The sequence below is a fragment of the Protopterus annectens genome, chromosome 4.part0 (assembly GCF_019279795.1).
Source record: "Protopterus annectens isolate FY-2018-M chromosome 4.part0, PAN1.0, whole genome shotgun sequence".
Lineage (NCBI taxonomy): Eukaryota > Metazoa > Chordata > Ceratodontiformes > Protopteridae > Protopterus > Protopterus annectens.
Genome location: NC_056733.1, coordinates 198,951,127 through 198,973,740, shown reverse-complemented (window position 1 = coordinate 198,973,740; position 22,614 = coordinate 198,951,127).

Genomic DNA, 22,614 nt, shown 5'->3' with positions numbered 1-22,614 from the left:
CAGAGGCATGAATTTTAATTGATGAAAAGGATAGGCTTTTGTCCAGCATCTCAGTTAGGTATTGTAAAATCTGAGGGATATTTGGTACAGATGTGACAATTCCTTGTGCCTGGTTCGAAGCACAGAACCTTTTCCATTTGTCCTCATAAGATTTTCTGGTACTGGGCCTCCTGGCCTCCAAAATAACATCCATCACTGTTTGAGAGAGAGTTGTGTTTTGAATGGTTACATTATCCACCATGCTGCCAGATTTAGGGTCCTGAGTTGGCTGTGCAGAATCTGATTGTTTCGCTGGGTCAGTAAGTGAGGAATTAGAGGCAATGTCCAGGCTGGGCCTTGAGACAAACTTTTTAGGATTGGGTACTAGTGTTGGCGTGGCCAGTCTGGGGCAATCAGAGTCATTCTTGGCTTCTCTTGTCTGACCTTTAGGAGCACCTTGGGGAGGAGAGGCAGAGGAGGAAAGGCATATACTGTTAGACTTTTCCAGCTGAATGACAAAGCATCCACTTTCCACGTTTCCTTGTGTTAAGTCCTTGTGCAGAATTTCTGTAGTTGGCAGTTGTGAGGGGAGGCAAATAGATCTATGTCTGGGCATCCCCATTCCTTTATCATGCTGAAGACTTGTGGATCCAGTTTCCACTCGTGGGGATCCGTGAGGTTTCTGCTTAGTTCGTCTGCCAGAGTATTGTTCATTCCTGGCAGGAATTGTGCTTGCAGGTGTACTTGATAAGTCACTGCTGTGTCCCACAAAGTCATGGCTTGTCTGCAGGGGGGGTAGGAATGTGTGCCTCCCTGCTTGTTTATGTACCACATGACTGTAGTACTGTCCGTCCTTATCAGTAGTTGTCCTAGATGGAGTAGATCCTTGAAAGCTGTCAGGGCATTCTAAACAGCTAGCATCTCTTTTTGATTGATATGTAGATGCATTTGGCTTGTGGACCATTTGCCCTGAATACATTTTCCTGCCATGTGTGCTCCCCAGGCATAATCTGATGCATCTGTTGTTATTGACTGCCTGGCTGTGGGTAGAGTGAATGGCTGTCCCTTGTTGAGGTGACAGGCATGTGCCCACCATCGAAACTCCTGTTGCAGGCAAGCAATGAAGGTAATTAATGCTTCCAGGCTTTGACAATGTTGAGTCCAGACACTTTTTAGGTACCGTTGAAATTTCCTCATATGCAGTCTGGCATATGGAATTATCAGAATGCAGGATGCCACGAAGCCCAAAGCCTGCAGAATTTTTCTTGCAGATAACTGGGTCTTTGTTGCAAACATTTTGAAGTAAGAAGTTAGTTGCTTTTGTTTGTCTGGCGTGAGATAAGCCATCTGGGCAGTTGTATTTAAGCTTGCACCCAGGAATATTATCTCTAGAGAGGGTACTAGTTTTGATTTATTTTCATTTACTGTGTACCAAAGGCAAATTAGTAATCTTTTTACGAACGCCAGATGCTTTAGTAGAGTGTCCTTGTTCTCTGCTTGTATAAGGCAGTCATCCAAGTAAGGATATATTTGAATTCCTCTTTGCCTGCAAAATGCAATTACTGGTGCCAGGCATTTTGTGAAGACCCTGGGCACAGTAGATAAGCCAAAGGGCAGTGCCGAGAATTGGTAGTGCACTGAGCCAGCTATGAATCTGAGGTATCTTCTGCAAGATTGTCTGATTGGGATATGCAGGTATGCCTCTTTTAGGTCCAAAGTTACAAGCCAAGACTTCTTACCCAGCATGGGCAGAAGCTGCTGCAGAGTCAACATTTTGAATTTTGGAACGTCCAGAAATGTGTTTAGAATAGACAGGTCTAGTATTGGTCTCCAGGTTTTGTCCTTTCTGGGTACCAAGAAAAGTCTTGAGTAAAATCCTTGTCCCTGCTCTTGCTGTGGTACTTGCTGAATGGCCCTCATGTTCATAAGGGACAAAACTTGTTTTTGTGCCTCTGCCCATTGATTGTGTGGCAGGTTTGGCATACCTTTTGCCTTTGGCATTGTGTGAAAGTGGAACCTGTAGCCCTGGGACACTATATTCAATACCCATTTGTCCTGGGTGATCATGTGCCAATTTTGAGAGAAAAGTGCTAGTTTTCCGCCTAAGGGGGCTGCAAGAAGATAAGTGCTTGGTGCTGGTAGAGGCATGTCATTGGGACTTTTTCCTGTATGGCTGTGCTTTGTCTTCTCCACTTTTGGAGGTAGAAGCACTCCACTGTTTAGGCCTGTATGAGCCCTGGGGCTGGGATCTGCCTCTGGGACATCTGTATCTGCCTTTTTGTGGCCTGTCCGACACTGGAAAGGACCAATTCTTTGTAGGCCAGTTCCTGCTAAAATCTTGGTGGCTGAACCTGTAAGAAAACCTTTACTGTTTGCATAGATTTTGCTTTGTCCTCCATTTTCTTCAAAACCTCCTCTGCTTTAACACCAAATAAAGTATCATGCTGTAATGGAGCATCTAATAATTTTGCTTTAACATGATCAGGCAGATTTTGTTCCTATAACCAAGCATGCCTCCTAATGACAGAACCCGTAACTGCGGCCCTGCAGGAGGCCTCCAGAGAACAAAACCACATTGCAATGTATGCTTTCCCACTTGTTCAGTTGCATGCAGTAAATTCTGCATTTCCTTATTCTCTGCACAATCAGAATTAGCCAACATTTTCTGTTTTAACAGTGACATTAAGTATTGCTGATATTTAATCATATGAAATTGACAATTTAAAGACCTCACAGCCAAAGTAGCAGAAGTGTAAACCTCTAATGCCCTTGAATCCCTATCAGAAGGGAAAGGGTTTTTTTGCAGTAGCGTTCTTAACCCCCTTGGGACCCTGAGAAATAGTTTCTGGGTCAGCAGTAGGGTTTCTATAAAGAAATTTATGTGAATCTGGAACCCTGTAGTATATGTCTGGTTTAACAGGAGCTGGAGGTAAGGAGTCTGGAGAAAGGCCGGACTCTGAAAATACATCATCTACAATGTCTAGCACAGGGGGAATAGCAAGAGGCCTGTGCTGAGGAAGTAAAAGAAAATCTCTAAGCCTTTTCTTTAATTCTGAGTAATCTTGGCTCTCCCAGTGGAAGTGCTCCCTCACGGTATGCAGGGTTTCCCGAAAAGAATAATCCTCAGGAGGAGAGGCTGAAGGAATGGATTCTTCAGCATTCAGAATCCTCATAGGGAAGAAGAGAGTATTCCTGTACAGAAGAGGAGTCAGAGGAAATGGAAACCTGATCTGAAGAGTCATAGTATGTCTCTTGCCTAGGCCTCTTGTCAGGATGGGGATGGGAACACCTGATCAAGGTAATAAGGTCTTCGGCCATTTTGAGCATCTGTTTCTTAGGCATGGAAGTCTGTCCTGGAGAATGCTGTACTTGTTTCTTTGTCTTTAAAGCTGCTTTAGTCTTTGCTTTTGAAGTTGAAGTAGGCTTTACATAAAGCTGTGTAGGTCTGAAAACACCCTCAGAAGCCGGTGCCTGCTCAGCGGCTCCAGACCTATCTGAGGGAAAGATTTCCAAGTGTCCAATACCTTGAGTATCCAGAGGCCTAGCTGGCTCCACGTGGGAGTCATCAGCAGCCTCTGGCTCTGAGGTAGCGGGCGTCAGGGGCTGCAAAGCGCCTCACTGAGAACCGGCGACTGGCTTAGCGGAAGCCTCATCGTCAGTTTTGGATCTCTGATGCCTGTCCTTCTCTTCTTCCTTGCGTTTTTTAGAAACTCCGGTCGTCGGCTGTTCCGACGACCTTTATGTAATTGAAATTTCAGCCAAAGTAATAAGCAAAATCAAACCTACGCTTAACAGTGCGTTGCTTGAATCTAGCACAAAACGGACAGCTAGCAACGTTATGATCAGGGCCTAGGCAAGGAATACAGTAAGAATGAATATCCTTATGAGGTATTTGCTTCCCACAAGAAATACAATTGTTAACTTTTTCTGACATCAGTCTGGAGCATGAAAAAAGTTTCCCCAATGGGGTACTTAGCTTTAATGAAGACTTCGGATCTGAAATTCGTCTGTGAAAATCTCAGGAGTCGGCCGACCGGCACTTGCAAACTGATTTTGCTTCAGGCACCGTGCGACAAGAAAGACTGAAGAAAATGGCGTCGGCTGCATCTTTTATACCCCTGGCACACTTAAGTCAGGGAAGAGGCGACAGCAACTGATGCCAGACCTAGACTTTGGAATTCTGGCCGACTGCAGGTAGCCTGCCAGCAGGATAACCCAAGAGTAATGACTGCAACAGTGAAACACGATGAACATCAGGAGGAACAGCAAGAGGTCTGTGCTGACGCAGTAAAAGAAAGTCTCTGAGCCTTTTCTTAGATTCTGAGTAATCTTGGCTCTCCCAGTGAAAATGTTCCCTCATGGTATGCAGGGTTTCCCCAAAAGAATAATCCTCAGGAAGAGAGGCTGAAGGAATAGATTCTTCAGCATCAGAATCCTCATAGGGAGGAAGAGAGTATCCCTGTTCTGAAGAGAAGTCAGAGGAAATGGAAACCTGATCAGAAGAATCATATTCTGTGTCTTGTCTAGGCCTTTTATCAGGAGGGGGATGGGAACCCCTGATCAAAGTAATTAGGTCTTCGGCCATTTTAAGCATCTGTTTCTTAGGCATGGAAGTCTGTCCAGGAGAATGCTGTACTTGTTTCTTTGTCTTTAAAGCTGTTTTAGTCTTTGCCTTGGAAGCTGAAGTTGGCTTGACATATAATTGTGTAGGTCTGAAAACACCCTCAGAAGCCGATGCCTGCTCAGCGGCTCCGGACCCATCTGAGGGAATAGTTTCCGAGTGTCCAATACCTTGAGTATCCAGAGGCCTAGTTGTCTCCACGTGGAAGTCGGAAGCGGCCTGTGGCTCTGAGGTAGCGGGCATCAGGGGCTGCGAAAGTGCCTCACCGAGAACCAGCGATTGGCCTAGAGGAGGCCTCGTCGCTGGTTTTGGACCTCGGATGCCTGTCCTTTTCCTTGCGCTTTTTATAAACTCCTGTCGTCGGCTGTTCCGACGGCATTATATAGTTAAACCTTGGGCCAAAGTAATGACAAGCAAAATTGTACCGATGCTTAATAGTGCGTTGGTTAAATCTAGCACAAAACCGACAGCCAGGCACGTTGTGATCAGGGCCTAGGCAAGGAATACAGTATAAATGGAAATCCTTATGAAGTATTTGCTTTCCACAAGTAATACAATTATTAACTTTTTCTGACATCGGTATAGAGCAAGAAAAATGTTTCCCCAACAGGGAACTTAGCTTTAGTGAAGACTTTGGTTCTGAAACTCAAACTCGAATATTTCAGTAGACGGCTGACCGGCACTTGCGAAATGCTTCTGCTTCAGGCACCGCGCGGCAAGAAAGACTAAAGAAAATGGCGTCGGCTGCATGTTTTAAACCCCTGACGACCTGACGTCATGGAAGAGGAGACAGCAACTGACGCAGGACCCAAGACTTTGGAATTCAGGCCGACTGAGGGCAACCTGCCAGCAGATTACCCAAATGTAATGACTGCAACAGTGAAACACGAAGAACTTCCATTGCACCAAAAAGGTGCCTACAAGGGGAAGGGGCTGTCTAAATCAATTACAAACTCACAGGAAAAAAAGGATCAAACTGAACCATTCTGCAGACAAACCTTAAGAAGCAAATTAAGGAACATCAGCCAGATTTCACCAGAAAACTTCCACAGAGAAATGGTAGCCTGCGACCATTTTGTAACCAATCTAACGTGCAGTTAAAGAGATCTAGAGAGAAGTCCTTAGATGCAGAGGATTATGAGTAATGGGGAGGGGTTAAGCTAGCCTGAAAACATTTTGTGAGCTATGGTAACTTCTGTCGGTCTCAGTCCCATAGGTAACACACATAAAACTCCAAACAGACCCAAAGGTGACATAGGCTACTGTCACTTTTTAGCCACATATCACCTTATGTCTCACACTAGGAGAAGAAGATCAGCTCCACACAAATGACATCCAGAAGTTCTGGAAGGCATACACATGGCTGTCGTATTTCCCAGAAACATATAATTGTACTGCAGCAGTAACTCCTACAATGAGCTTCTCTGAGCAGAAAGCTAGATGGATCCTGATAACTTCTAGAATGAGTATTTTTTTTTCTGTCTTAGCATTTACTCTTCTGCACCCCAAATATTGCTCTCCCTCCATTGGCTCATAAAATGAAAACTATTTTGCATTATTGTTCACCAATATCATAGGATCAGGAAATCAACCTTAAAGTAAACCTCCTTTGGCCTTGTAGCTGGTGATAAAAAAAAAAAATCTTCAGTAAAATGGCGACTGCTCACTGTAAACAACTGTCCGTATTTAGCAGAATCCATATTTAGTGGAAATGAGCAAAGATTATAGGAATTAAGACTAAACTTGAGAAATACTTAACATCACTCCACATATGCGACTATAACAGGGACAACAGATGACTGCCCTCCTGATAAGTTCAGAGTTCTGCTTTACTTGCTGTCTTTGCTTACTCTAGTGTTCCAATGCATGACAACTGTAACAAACATTCTATTTAAGTTACAATGCATCGTACTCATAATATACTCATTACTTTACATTGCTGTTTATGTTCACTTTCTCTTTCTAAAAGTGGTCATTATTCTTTTTCCAAGAGGTTTACTGTTTGTTGTTTATTTCTGAAAGTTGTACACTTAGTATTTACACATACAGTTAATTTGCAACTACGTCTACTGTTTCTTTCAACAAGTCTAGCTACCCAGCTAACAAACCAAATAAATAATGTCACACATTCATGAAAGTGCTTATGAGAAACAAAAGAAACACAAGCCACAAAGACTGCTTGATTTGCAAAGCCAAAGGCCCTTTGTTTAATAACTGGATTAAAGTTGCCAGTAAATTAACAGATTTACAGAAAAGATCATCTTGTGGTTAAAAAATAGTGGCCAAGTCAATCTCCAGGAAAAGCAACAGCCTCTCCCCACTGTTACGGCAAAACTGTTCCCACAAACAAAAAGTATAAAAAAATGGCTTCACATCGAACTTATGGGTTAAAAAGAGGATTTGAGTGTAGCTGAATAAAATTGAATTAAAAAAAAAAAACAGGCAATCTAAAAAACGTTTACTGACTTATCAATGATGAATTCTAGATAACTTAAGAAAATAGGACTGTACAAGGGTGATGCCAGTCATGAGACTGACATAAGCCATAAATTTCACACTGATCAAAATCAATGCTTCCTTCACCTATAACAGCCAGCACCCCTCCACAGCAGTCTATTTTGTGGATCAACTATTGCTTCATGAAAGTACAGTTACAACCACTGTGGGAGATCTTGGGCAGAATGCCTTTTGTTTGAGGCACACATTTACAACTCAAAGGGTTTACTTGGAAACTTTTGCTGACTGAAGACATCAAGACTAGCTGTAACAAGTCAGGTCAGGTCTAGATACATGCAGGAGATGATGCCCCCAGTGCCAAATCACAGTCACAGTATGTTGTAAGGAACCAGAAGACCATAGCACACACAACTGGCTGCCTCCCTGATTGTCAGTACATCTCCAAACAAGGCAGAGCAAACTCTTACCAGCTTATACTAAAAAACTGACACCACCACCACAGAGAGCTACTAAAATGCTAACCATACGAGTACTGTGAGATTCTCCTTAATGGCCCCTTATCAAGCAGTACTGAGAAATAATGCACCATGCAAGACAATGTGTGACATGCAGTAAGTGCAACATGCTATACAGTAACACAAGACAACTACCAATCCATGGAATGATACCATTATCAAACAAGACACAGACAACATGCATTCAAGTCAACTCAGAATCTTTGGAACACAAATTAAGACAATGAGCGCCTAAAGCTTGTTCTCTCCTCTCAGAAAATGTGCCCAAATAGCACCCCCCCAAAACTATCTGAACTACACACGTGTATAAGTCTGACACCAACCCATACACAGTTCCTGAACCATGCAAATCTTTATAGTGAAGTGCAGATGCAAGACACTAGCTCCCCCTTTTACTCACCAAGGCAGATCTCTCTTTCTATCTCTCTCCATTATATATTCAAAGGTTTGCTACTGCACAACAGAACAGGTAAAGATCATGTGCAGATCAGCAATACTAAAATAATGATTTTGATTTTATTTTTCTTAAGGTGGGTAGTTCGTTTATTACTGAATCATTTACATTTAATTGAAATGCCCGCCATTACATTTTTATTCAAAATAAATGTGAATATAATGCTTGACATTGTGTGTCCCCACCCCTGCTTCAGCATGTGCAGGAAGTGCGACTTATTTGTAAAAATTGTTAACATCACAATGTGGTTGGGGAGGTCTTAGTAGCTAGTGCTGACTGGCACATTTAAATAGAGGTCTGTCACAGAAACAGGTTTGTATCCACATACATTTTTTGAAGAATAAGAAGCATGTCACTCGTTTATCTAGCATTACTGACTGAATGTAATCCTCAGTAATCTACCCTCTCATGAAAATTAAAAATGTATTTGGGCAAGGTAAAAAATATGAGGTAAAATCAGCGAAGTTCTGCATAATAAGGAACAGCTGAGTACTACAGTCTCAGCATTAACAAAAACAACATATGCTGCAACATTATGTAGATGGTGCCAAATAAAGACCACTGGAGAGGTATAAGCAGTGCAATGGTATATAAAAGAACCCTGTTACTGCTATAAAAAGAGACATTACCTTTCTTCCAATACTCTGCTAACAGTCATTCTCAGCTGAACTCAATTTCAGTGGGAAAATACATGCAGTCCTCAAATTATGTATGTATTATTTCCTTCCTTCCCAGTACTTGTCTAATGGCTGCAGTAATCCAAATTATCTTAAGAAGTTAATACAAAAACTGTTTTATACCTATCAGCTCTACACCATGACCCTGACACCACAATTCTTTCCAAATTAGGCCCTCATGGAGCATCCAACTGTGTTCAAGGACGTTAGTAATGGCTTCATCCATGAATTTAATCAGACAGTGGTTTTAATGTTAATTTCAGATCATTACAGTAGTTGCCAAATAGAAGTGGTACAAAGACAGAAGTCTGGGGTACACCACAGGCTGCAAGTCTCATAAGAGGATAGTACGTCATTGACTCTAATACAGTGCTATCAGTGAGCCAGTTGTCAATCCAATGGGTTACATATGGATTTATAAGGAATTCTACCAGTCTGTTGACAATGCCAGAATGGAGTACAATGCTAAAAGACTTGGATAAACTGGAGTAAGTTGTGTGCATGAAGTTATGTTTATCCAGCACTACGTATATTCTTTCAAAGAATCACCTAGATTTAATAAGCATGAGCTTCCTTACAAAGCCAAACTGCTTGGGGTCTAGGGATCTTAAGTTTCCTTAGGACCCTGTTTATAAGGTCCATGATTATGCATTCCAACACCCTGCAAATGATGCTAGTGAGGCTAATAGGTCTACAGGTGCCAGGATCCATGTTGGAGTGTCCCTTGTGTAGGAGAACTACTACAGTTGTTCTCCATGCTTCTGACACATATCCAGCAGAGATGCTGCTGTTAAATAGCTTAAGGAGAAAACCTGATGTGGGTATTTCAAACTGACTAAGACACAGCCTGGTATGTTAGAATGCTTTTAGTATCTATTCACAGGTAATTACCATTAGTCTAGATCACTTTTTTTTAAAATAAAATTCAGGAGCATTCCGAATTCCTCTTAACAGTCTAATTTGTTTCATGGAAAGTAGCAAAAGTTACCCTGCCAACATGGACAGCTAGAAAAGTGCCAAATAGAAGGCAGTTGTGACAACTGAAAAAGACCTTAAATTTCATCCAGAAAATAATGCTTACGAACTAATACCAGTATGTTTGTAACAGACTCCCACAAACAGCACACAGCTGAGGCAGGAAAGTCACTGACCAAATGCAATCATGAATCAGTGTGCTTTTCCATCTCAGGACCAACAATCGACTGAACCACAAGAACAGAGACCTGGGATTACAAATCAAGACAATCTGTTGAGTACAGAAATATAAAAAAAAAGAAGGGGTGGAAGACCTAAAAAAACACTACACAAAGTGAAAGGAAGGGAATGAACTCCTGTGTATGTAAACTGTGTAGGAGGGGCCTGCAAGTGACTACAAAAATACAATGAAGGTCAAGGCAATGGCTTGGGGGGGGGGGGGGGGTCAAATGAACTTTGCCAGCTAGCTTATGGAAAACAGAAGGAATCAGCCAAGAGCAAAGCAAAACTACCAGCAGAGGAAAAAGATACACATCACACAGAAATATTAAACACACTCATCTCTGCATTTATACAGTGGTGCTTGAGGGGGACACAAGGCAGCATGGATCACAATAAATGGAAAAATACAAAATTACTAAAGATGGGTGCCTGCTGAAATTCAAAAAAACACAACTGTGAAATCTGAAATACTGAAAACCAAACTGCAAACAAAAGTTGAATATATACTAGATCCAAGGTTGAGGTGCTTCAGAGTACTCCCTTCTGTAGTACAGCTACATATTAGTCACAGGGGTGTAGGGGAGCACAGATCTCCACATCACAGGCTGCAGGGTTATGAGGCTCTCATATAAAACCACTTTAAAATACAACAGAGAGATTCAGAATTTGCTGACTTTTTGATGTAACTGCAGTTTATCTTTTAAAGTGTTGAGACTTGTGGGATACAGGCTTGCACTTTTGATTAGAAGCCACACAAGACACAGAGAAACAAACTAAAGAAATTCTGGAAAAATAAAATGCAAAGCCCTTATGAACTATACCTCATGCTACTACAACAGCTGGCACAGATATTCTATTGGTGGAACTGTAATATCGCACTAGTAAATGAAGTGATAAAACACTGGTGGCTACAATCAGTGGCTCATTTGCACAAAGGTGGACATGCAGCAAGACAAATGCAGGTCCGTTCAGTTTCACTTCCATACCACAGAAGATTATGAAAAAGATCCTCAAACACATGCTGGTGTTCTTCAATGTATACAGTATGGCTTCAAACAGAAACAGTGACAATCAATCTGGGTTCAGCTTAATGACATAGTTGCCTTTAAAAGGGACAATAGCAGCACTGTGCATGTAATGCAAAGAGTTCAGCAAGTGCTTTAAAGGCTCTGTCTTGAAACAGGGAGACTCGGATTGCCTAGTCATGACATAAAAAAAAAATTGACTATATTGGAAAACAGCGAATATCGAACAACTCTCTTGGACTTTAAACTTCTCTTTTGCAGGCAGGAAAGTCCTCAACACCCACAAACTTATATATACCAACTCCAAGATCATCATGCCTCAGGGAAAGCAGAATGTTTCAAGAAATTACTTGGCATGTGAAAGTCCAGATTTTTGGTCATTTGGTCACCACTTTTTGGGACTCGGAATCTACGTTCCAACATACTAAACTGTTACTAATTTAACACCATACTTTACAGAATGTTACAAGAAATTAAAAGGTATGAAGGTGAGCTCTAAAAAAGTTATGTGGACAAGAAATTGGTTAACCACTTAGAAGAACTGAGCAGCAGCTACGAAGAAAGCACTGCAGTGCTCAACTGTTCAGTGATGGGACCGGTCATCTTCAGCATACGCTGCATCAGATCCCACATGGAGACTGAAGAGCAAGATCAGCTTATATGCTCATGACACCAAGTCCTGTGTTGTGGTCATGTGAAAAGCTGTTCTTGATGCCTTTAAGTTGAGGGCAGAAGGCAACTCAAACTGAATGAAAAAAGATAAAACCACAGAAAAAAAAACATTCTTACTGATGTAGGAATAGCAAAGTGAGCACATGAAAAGAATCTGGAAGTCACCTCTGAGATGAACTAATCAATGAAATATGCAAGAGCTTTGGTGAAGACCATCAGGAAGCTGGTCTCACCAGCATGGACAATGGATTCCAGATATATCAAGACCATATTTCAACTATATTTCTAAGATGAAACCCTGCAAGGTACATAAAGGAAGTGAGATTAAGGTACAGCAAAGTGTGAGGTTACAAGCTGGCATAATGGTGAAATGGAAGAAGAGGCCAAGATACAAGAAGAGAAACATAGATGGACATTATACACCATAACAGATAAAAGCACATGACTAGGGCACTGCATTCTTCTGACAGGTGGCAAGGGTGAAGCTGAAGGGGAATGGCAGACTGAGTGCAAGAAGGCATGGGCATTAGCCTGAAATGATGCAGTTTAAGGCTTGAGGAAACAGAATTTGTGTGTTACAGCACTGGAACAGCCTACCTAAATCACAAGACTTCAGCATGCATGGAAAAAATGGAAACAGTACTCTGTTCATGAGCTAACTGCAACACTTTAGTGACCGTGAGAAGATTGTGATCCTGTTTCAAGGTTCAGATCCCTCATGTAGACAGCACTGTACCTGCAGGTTAGCCACCACACATCTATACAAGACCCAAACTGGAGAATAAAGAAGTCTTCAAAAATGCACACAAACACCCAGCCAGAGTTAAAGTAGTACACACTTAGGTTCCAGACAGAAGCTCCCACAAAGAGAAACAAAATTCCTCACCTCGCCATGCAACAAATGTGTAAACAAAATCTGTTTGGGCTAGTAACATCTTGAGCAAAACCATATGTGTACATGTAATCAAAGGAAATCTGCAAGAAAGTTTTATTCCCACAGCAGAGACTCAACAAAATCAAAGCGTATATTCCAGGGAGAATGACCAAGAAGCAACTGCATGCTCTGTAGGAATGCAGAAAAGACAAACTTTGTCACTTATCCATAACAGAAAGGCAGTGCTGTACTGAAAACAGACAACAGTTGCAATCAGTTCAGCTGCCAAACATACCACTGAAAACTAACTGAAGTCACTAGACAGTTGGTCTGCCCAGGTTTTTTTTTTCTACTTACACACAAAGGAGTAAAATATGCTCATCTAGTCAGCTGGAAAAGGAAATACAGCCAACACATGTCTAAAGGCCTCACATCTAAGCAAAATGTCCCATGACTGCACTACAGTGTGAAACAAAAACAAGTGCCATACTGATCAAGTGCTTTGGAAAACTGGCAAAAAAGGAAGAAGCCCAGCTGAAGTCCTCTATCACATCCACTGTGGAAATCTGGTGTGCAGTACACTCAGAAAAAGATGTGATGTGCTGGTATAGTAAGGTGCGCTTCCAAGGTGCAGCACTGCAGAAAAGAAAAGGATGAAGACCATCCATCCATCCATCAACCCTTTTTTCCCACTTTTGTACATATGTTCAGGGTGTCATTTCAACAATATAAACCAAAGCAGCAGAGACAAAAGGCAAATTTGTGAAACATAAACTAGGTTACCTGCCAAAAGAAGAAGCCGCAAGGCTTTTATTATCCACAAATAAATAGACTGATAAGGATTTTTGTTCATGTAACAATAAGGAACTCCAAGCACCGTGCAACAACTTCTGGCACCTAATGTAGTTTATGTTTCACAAGTTTGTCATTTCAACACTGACAATCATCTAAAGCCAAGGTTTACACAGCTGAGTAGCTAACTCTGCCACTGTACTTTATCCACACCACACACTCGCACACCTATGGCCAACTCAGTATGTCCAATCACTTACCATATATTTTCTTAGCTAACTCCCAGCCCAATAATACAAGAAAAGGTGGAGACAAGCAAAGGGGACCATAGCAGAATCAGAATCAGAGGTATTCATTTCAAGAAAATTAAGCACCTTCTCTTGGTGGACAAACACACTTTTTAAGCAGATGAAGGGAAATGACGGCCTGTGCAGAATCAAGAGGGTGCCAGCAGCTGTGTAGGCAAGCACAGAAATATCACAACATTCATTCCATACTTTACCAACCGCACTTTCCTAGACAAAGTCTACAGACCTGACTGACATGTTCAGGTAACCAATGCATAACACACATCAACAACCCATTTGCAAATGGACATTACAGTTTAAAGAGACTCCCTCAACCACATCTGTAGATTTTGAGTTTTAGTTTTCTCAAGTTCAGTACTGGATATCTCACTCTTGTACAATATATGTACTTCTTACACAGGAACGGGTCATCCCTGACAGCTCATTAGTAACAGACTAATCTAAAAGATAAATGGCTGGGGTGGAAAATGTTAAATAATACATAGTTCCCATTACTTCCAGGATCCACTGCCTTGAAATATGGAGATGCATCTTAACTTATACTTACTCCAAAGAAAGAACACTGGAAATGTTATACAAGCTACCGTGAATGCATTTCAGAGGGTCTTGCACTACCACTAATGGCAGGGAACTACAGATCACAACTGCTATAGTTTTCCATGAAGAAACATTAAGGGGCTGGTCCATCTACAGTAAGGAGCAGCCTTCCACATTGTAATTTTGCAGATGGCCAGTGATCTGTTTGCAGTGATGTTAGCAGCCAGTCTTATCCACAGTAAGCTGTAAGCGTTAGAAAGTCTTAACAATGTTGGCCCACTGGTACAAGCACAGAGTGTCTGCATACAGAAAATAGCTACTTAGATTTGGCTAGTATATGTAGCATCAGAGGGTCATCCAAAGAGGAAAAACAGTGGATAATACACACGCTTTGCCTGAAAGGGAATCCCTATATACAGGAAATCCACCACCTAGAAAGATCAATTAATTTGGGAAGGCCAGGCTTTGAAAGAGACTCACACAAATTAATGTGTGCTGACACCTAAGTTATACCACTGTTATGTATTGTAAGGATACAATAAGCAAACAGTTTAGTTACTGTGTTTAATGACTACTTTCACAATACTAGTTCCAAAGAAAGACATGTCAGAGGGCACATCCTCATCACTATGGGGCTATGTGGGATACACAAATCAGTGGAATAAGGGGAACAGGAATTGAAGCCTGCTCCAACACTGCCTCAGGATTAAAGTAGTGTCAAAGGTCAGAGAGGTCTACAAGGCATTTGAAAAAAAAAATTAAGTACAAAAAGCATTTTATACTTCTCTATAGTACTCTACCCACACTAAAAGAAACAACAGAGACGCAATTATTTACATGCAGCACAAAGTGACACTACTGAAACTCAGCATCATCCCCCTCAGTGATGCTACAGTCCTTCAAAGGAGACTTGTTTCAGTAAAATCTGACCAGAGGAACCTGCACTGAAGCTCACAGAATTTGTATATATGGTGGACAACCCAACTTGCTCCATGAAGGAGGATATGCACCTAAAGCCTTATCCACCTAATTCCAAGGACACAAAATTCTAGAAGTTATAAAACCTTTCATTGAGAAAAATCTGCTTAGGTTTGCTGGTGTTACTGAGGTTTTAAGAAAGTACAGTTGTGTACACTTACCATAAATGTAGATGTTCGAATGTATTCACTGTTGCAGTCATCACATTTGGATTATCCCTGCCAGGGTAGCCCTTGGCCAGCCGAAATACCAGAGACTTAGTATTTCTGCGTCGATTGCTGTCGCTTCAGGACTGACGTCAGGTTGTCAGTAGTATAAAGTAAGGCAGCGGACGCCATTACATCAGTTTTTCTTGCCCTAACCTGTCAGGAGCCCCCAAGCAGGAGCCAGCTTCTGGTGGAAGGACCCCACCAGTAGAAAGTAAATACCAATATGTCCCTTGTAAGGAAAGAGAAGAAAAAAAAGGGGGGGGGAGAACCAGGACTGCAAAAGTGAATACACTCGAACATCTACATTTATGGTAAGTGTACACAACTGTACTGTTCTTTGTGTTTCACTGTTGTAGTCATCACATTTGGGTTGATTCCCAAAGCTGAGGAAATGGGTGGAGGCATTCAAGGAAACTATGGGTTGGTTAGGATGCCCTGCAAGACTGCAGAGGCAAACCCTGCCCTGGATTTGGAGAAGAGAGGCAGGTGGTAATGTTTTGTAAAAGTGTGAAACGATGTCCACGTGGCAGCCTCCAGAATGTCCCAGGTGGGGAGTCCCCTGAGGAAAGCTGCAGAGGTGGAGGCTGCCAGTGTTGTTTGTAGCAGAAATGGATGCAGTGTGCTATCCATTCATAAATGGTTTGTTTGGAGATGGCTTTGCCTTCTGCTCCAGTAGCAAAGAAAACCAGCAATTGATCAGACTTTCTGAAGGATTTAGTCCTGTCTAGATAAAATCTGAGCTGTCTGTGCACATATAGGGAGTGCAGGATCCTTTTCCCCTTGTTCTGGGGATTAGGAAAAAAAGGTGGGCAAATGAATGGATTGGTTGAGAGCCACACTGGACACTACCTTGGGCATAAAGGATGGGTTAGTCCTGAGGGATACCTTGTCAGCATGGAAGATGATGAAGGGTTCCACAGCCATGAGTGCTTGCAGCTTGGAGATTCTTCTGGCTGAAGTGATGGCCAGAAGGAAAGCTGTCTTCCAGGAGAGAAATTTTAGCTCTGCAGAAGAAGCTAGTTCGAAGGGGGACAGGGTGAGCTTCTCCAACACAAACTTAAGGTCCCAAGCTGGGGTTGGTGCTCTTCTGGATTTTATCAAATTGTTAGCCCCTCTTAGGAACTCTGTGACCAAATGATGTGAGAAAATGGACTGCTCAGTGGGAAAATGAGCAAAGATAGCAGATACATGAATTTTAATACAGGAAAAAGAGATGCCACTGTGTAGCAGGTCAGCTAAGTAATTCAGGATGAGAGGGAGGGAGGGCTGTGCTGTGCTGGCTCCCTTAGTCTGAATCCAGGTGCAGAAACCTTTACATTTGTCAGCATAAGACTTTCTAGTGCTAGGGCATCTGGCCTCATGTATAACATCTAGAACCTGTTTACTGAGGTTGGCAGATTGATCGGGGGTTAGGGAATAAGCCAAGCTGCCAAACTGAGTGTCTGCAATCGGGGATGCATGAATTTCCCTTCCCTCTTGGTCAGGAGGTTTGGAATCTGAGGAAGATGCCGTGGTAGCAGTGGGGACAGGCTGCGCAGCAAGGGGTACCAGTGCTGGCAAGGCTAGCCTGGAGCTATAAGCATTGTCCTTGGTTTTTCCTCCTTTATCTTGAGCAGCACCCTAGGGATGACAGGTAGTGGAGGAAAGGCATAGACCGATAGATTGACCCAGGGGTAGGACAGGGCATCCACTTTCCAAGCCATGGAGTGATGGTCCCTGGTGCAGAATTTGCTGAGCTGATGGCTGGTGTGAGGGGCAAAGAAGTCGACCTTCAGGGTGCCCCATGTCTGACTTATTAGAGTGAAAGTCTTTCTGCTGAGCTGCCACTTGTGTGGATCCAGAAGATTTCTGCTCAATTGGTCTGCCAGAGAGTTGAGAGAACCTGGTAGGAATTGTGCTAGCAGGTGGAGTTGCATGGCGGAGGCTGTGTGCCAAAGGGTCATGGTCAGCCTGCATACAGGATAGTAGTGAATCCCTCCCTGCCTGTTGATATACCACATCACAGTGGTGTTGTCTGTTTTGATCAGGAGAGTCCCTGGGGAGAGAAGGGGTTTGAAAGCTATCAAGGCATGCTGGACAGCCATCATCTCTTTTTGGTTTATGTGCAGATGGATTTGCTGTGGGCTCCATTGGCCCTGTCTGCACCTGCCGTCCAGGTGTGCACCCCAGGCATAGTCTGATGCATCTGTGGTGAGAAAGGTAGTCCCTTGTTGTGGGAGCATGCTGTTGCCCATCAAAGAAAATCTTTTATGAGGCAAGGAATTATAGGTATAAGAGTCTCCAGGTCTTGAGAGTGTTGACACCAAAGGCTTTTTAGGTACCATTGAAGTTTCCTCATATGCAGTCTGGCATATGGAATGAGTAGTATGCAAGATGCCATGAACCAGAGAGCTTGCAGGATTTTCCTTGCAGACAGCTGGTGGTTAGTTGACAGAAGTAGGTTGTCAGGAAAATTTGCTTTTCTGGTGTAAGGAATGCCATCTGGGATGCTGTGTCCAGGTTTGCTCTCGAGAATATAATCCTTTGGGTGGGCACCTGTTTGGATTTCTTTTCGTTGATATTGTACCCTAGGGAAGTTAGTAGGGACTTTACAAAGGCCAAGTGCTTGAGCAGCTTTTCCTGGCTATTTGCCTGAATGTGGCAGTCATCTAAGTATGGGTAAATCTAGATATTCCTTTGTCTGCAAAAGGCAATGGTGGGAGCCAGACATTTTGTGAAAACTTTGGGAGCAGTAGATAAGCCAAAGGGAAGCGCAGAGAACTGAAAGTGCTGAGATCCTGCCCTGAAACGGAGATATATCCTGCATGATTCCCACATAGGAATGTGGAGGCAGGCCTATTTTAGATCCAAGGTGGCTAGCCAAACATCCCTGGAGAGCATGGGTAAGCAGCTGCTGGAGGGTGAGCATTTTGAATTTTGGGATCACCAGAAAGGTGTTTACAATGGAAAGATAGAGGATGGGGCACACAGGTGCCTTCTTTCCTGGGTACCAGAAAACGTCTGGAGTAGAAATCTTGGCCTTTCTGTTCTGTAGGAACGTGCTGTACTGCCCTCATAGAGAGCAGGGAAAGGACTTGCTTTTGCGCCTCTGCCCACTGGTTTGGAGGAAGATCTGGGAACCCTTTTGGGGTTGGAAGGGTGTGGAAGGAAAATATGTATCCCTGGGACACTACGTTAAGAACCCAGTGGTCACTGGTAATGGTGGCCCAGGTGCTTGCATGAAAGGAGAGTTTTCCTCTTAGGGGTAAGTGAAGGTGGGCAGAGGGAGGGGGTGGAGGTGAGTCATTGTGAGTTCTTTCCATAAGCGGGTGGCTTAGAACTCCCTGGTTTTGAAGTGGAGGAAGTCCACTGCTTAGACCTCTGCATTCCTTGTGGAGGCCGTCTGGGGGGGGGGGGTCTGGTTCTCCAGAGTCAGGCCTGAACTGGCTTAGAAGGAGCAGGAAAGGAACAGTGCTTGGTGGGACAATGTCTGCTGAACCAGGGTGGCTGGACCTGTAAAAAGTCCTTAACTGTCAGCATAGATTTTGCTTTTTCTTCCATCTTTTTAAGACCTCTGTTGCCTTGGTGCCAAATAAGTTGTCTTTATGCAAGAGGGCATCCAACAACGTAGATTTGACATGGTCTGCCAAGGGCTGTTCCTTAAGCCATGCAGGCCTTCTAATGACAGATCCAGTGACTGCTGTCCTGCAAGAAGCTTCTAGGGTGGCAAAGCAACCGTGCAAGGTGTGTTTAGTTACTTGACTTGCAGAATGCATTAACTCTTGTAACTCTTTAGACTCTGCACAAGCAGGAAAGGAAGACATTTTTTGTATGAGGAGTTCCAGGGTATGTTGCTGAAATTTTAGCATACGGAACTGACAATTAAGTGCCCTGATAGCAAGAGTAGCTGAGGTGTATACTTTTTTATCTCATTTGTCTAGTGCTCGGGAATCCCTATCTGAGGGGGTGGTATTCTTTGCAGAGGTTGCTTCAATCCCTTTAGGCCCTTGAGAAATAACCTCAGGGTCCCGAGAAATAACCTCAAGGTCAGCAGTAGGATTTTTAAAAAGAAATTTGTGAGAGTCTGGGACTCTATAGTTCCTGTCTGGTTTTCTGGGTGCAGGAGAGAAGGTTTCAGGAATCAAGCTGGATTCCAGGAAAACATCCTCCACAACATCCAGGAATGGGGGATGGCCAAGGGTCTGTGCTGTGGTAGATCTAAGAATTCCCTGAATCTCTTTTTAGACTGAGGGTAGTCCTGACTCTCCCAATGGAAATGCTCCCTTAAGGTATGAAGGGATTCCCCAAAGGAAAAATCATCTGGGGGAGAGGCTGAAGGGATGGAATCCTATGCATAAGAATCCTCATAAGTAGAGAGGGGTTGCAAATCTTCATATTCAGATGCATCAGAGTCATCAGACTCTTGTTCAGACAAAACTGCAGGTGAAAGATCTCTTTTCCTTTTGGATGGGGTAGCCTGGCTTCCCCTAATCAGCATGATAAGGTCTTCTGCCATTTTAAGCATTTGAGACTGAGGCAAGGAAGCAAGTGCCTGAGATTGGGTCGACGGTTTCTTGGGTGTGGTTCGTACCCTGGGCCAAAGAAACTCTGTCATTTTAAAAAGAACGGTAGTCGCAAAAGAAGACGTTGGTTTGTGTCGAGAATCGGTAGTGCGAAGGACTTCCTTGGAAGCCGGTCCCTGGTGCCTGCTCAGCAGCTGCAGACCCATTCAAGGTAGAGACGACTGCAGGATCCTCAGTCGAAGAGTTTTGTGGCCTACCAGACTTTCGAAAGGGTCTCGGTAGTGGCCTGCAAATCCACAGAAGCGAGCATCAGGGGCTGCGAAAGCACCTCACTGAGGACCGGAGAACTGACGACTAGCTTAACATCTGTAGGTTTGGACCTATGCGGTCCGTCTCTGTCTTTATTTTTACATTTTTTCGGAAGATCTGCTGTCAAATGGCTTACCGAAGCCATATCGAAGTTCGAGGACTGTAAGCGAAAATATCTAGCTACAATAAGGGCCCAACAATGGATAGTTCTGGCGTTGAACAAAGCACAGAAGCGACAGCAGGGGATGTCGTGGTCTGGGCCTAAACAAATGCAGTAAGAATGAAAGTCTCGGTGTGGTATTTGCTTTCCACAGGCGAGACAATTGTTAACTTTTTCTGACATCGGCTAGTGCAAGAAAAAAGGATTCCCAATGGGGTACTTAGCTTTAGAAGACTTCAGCTTCAATTTGGTAGCGGCTGATCGGCACTCGTGCAAACTGCTTCTGCTTCAGGCTCCACGGCAAGAAAGACTGATGTAATGGCGTCGGCCACCTTACTTTATACTACTGACGACCTGACATCAGTCCTGAAGCGAAAGCAACCGATGCAAAAATACTAAGCCTCTAGTATTCGGGCCGGCCGAGGGCTACCCTGGCAGGGATAACCCAAATGTGATGACAGCAACAGTGAAACACGAAGAACATCGAATGTTCTACCTCCCGGGTTCATGATCCATATACACAAACTGCCTTACGCATATGGAAACCACAGGGTGGCTATCCACACAACTTGCCTGGTAGAGCAAGTTAGTGTTTTCCTGATTTCTGATGAAATGCGGGCAGGCTACTAGGTGCTACAGGGGTTAGGGTCTGCATAATAGTTAAGGAGTTTACTTTACAGACACAAGCCCCTGGGTTTGATTCTCACTTTTTGGGACTCATAGCTAGGCTTAAAAAGAACCCCCCCCCGGGGTTTGGCCCAGTAATCAGTACTGCATACAGAATGAAGAACTGGTAAAGAACAAGGTAACAACTACTGTCACAGCAAATTATAAATGTTTTTTTCCTGGTAGCAGTTCTGAAGTCAAAATGGAAAAAGTTCAGCTGATAAAACACAACCGTGACTGTCTGCAAGATGAACAGTAACAAAAAGAAAAGAAAATTCCTTCACCACCACTACACCATGTGGAAACTTGACCAGGCATTAGGATTGTGGGGTCAACAACTGCAGGGTCAGAATGCTATAAATAATGACTAAGGCTTGTACAGCAACATCACTTTTAAAATTCATTGAAGGGATTACTGAGGGATGCTTATTCCAGCACACTCCTCCAATGGAAACTGAAATCTCATTTTCAAAGCAAGCTTTATCATCATGTCTGTGGGGATGATCTACAAGTACTAACTTCTACAGTATTTAAAAACACCACTTTTTTCTTAACCAGACAAGAAGACTAGGAACAAGATCCTGAATTCAGAGGTGGTCTAGAAGTACTGGTCTAGTTATTGCATTGTTACAGCATTTTCACTTACACAGCAAGAGTAACAGAGCCAATGTAGACTGTGGACAGCCTACTACCTTTACCCAGAACACTGAATAACTTTGCTTTTCTTCTCAGAAGCTGCATCAATGACTATAATGTAATCACACATTAACAAAGTTCACCAGCTCTGTGTCTTAGACAGACAAAACCCAGAGTACGACTTGGGTGACCCGAGAATGACTAGTGGCTCAGACACTTGTAGAGAATGCAGGCAGCAGAGCGGGCTTGCAAGCCCTGGGAACTGTGCTGCTGTCGTGGGTGGAAACAAAAGAAAAGCATCAGAAAGTAAGTGGGGTGTTAACATCATGGCACCAATGCATGCTGACTTGACAATGTAAACTTTGTATGTCAGTGAGTGGTAGGTCTTAAGCAGAAACACCTCTGTAAGCTGTTGTACAACTGCTCTCAATTTGCAAGATCCCACTGTCATTATGTAGTGGTTTGCACCCTTAGAACCTACACATGGCTTGACTGGCCACTCTCATGTGGATGGAATAACCCAGAAGGGATACCCTCCAGGTGCAGGTCACTCAAATGGCTGCCATGGTTCAGCATACCACTGGCAGTAAATAAGCAAGAAGTGAATGGGGGGGGGGGGTACAACATATATTTGCATTACAGAGCTCTGTGCTACAGGTACCAGCTAAAGCTATAATTTGACTCGGGACTGAATAATAACCCACATGCTCAAGAAGCTGATGGGGGATGGGTAGCTAATGTCAGCTTATCAATCCTAAGGGAGAGAAATAGACTGACCCCCAACAATGCCAGCACCTACTAAAGATAGGAAGGCAAGTCAGTACAGTACAGGCAAGGGATGTGTATTTAGCTCTGAATGACAGCCTTAATGAAGAATGTGCAGGAATATGCAAGCCCACAGCAGGTCCTCATATCTGAGAGTACATATCAACTGACAAGGGAGTGGACAAGGCCCAGAAAACGGGCCTGGATGGTGGCACTACCATGACTTACTCTCTATATGGTGATGGGTATAAATGAGTACAACTGCAACAGAGGCTTGATAA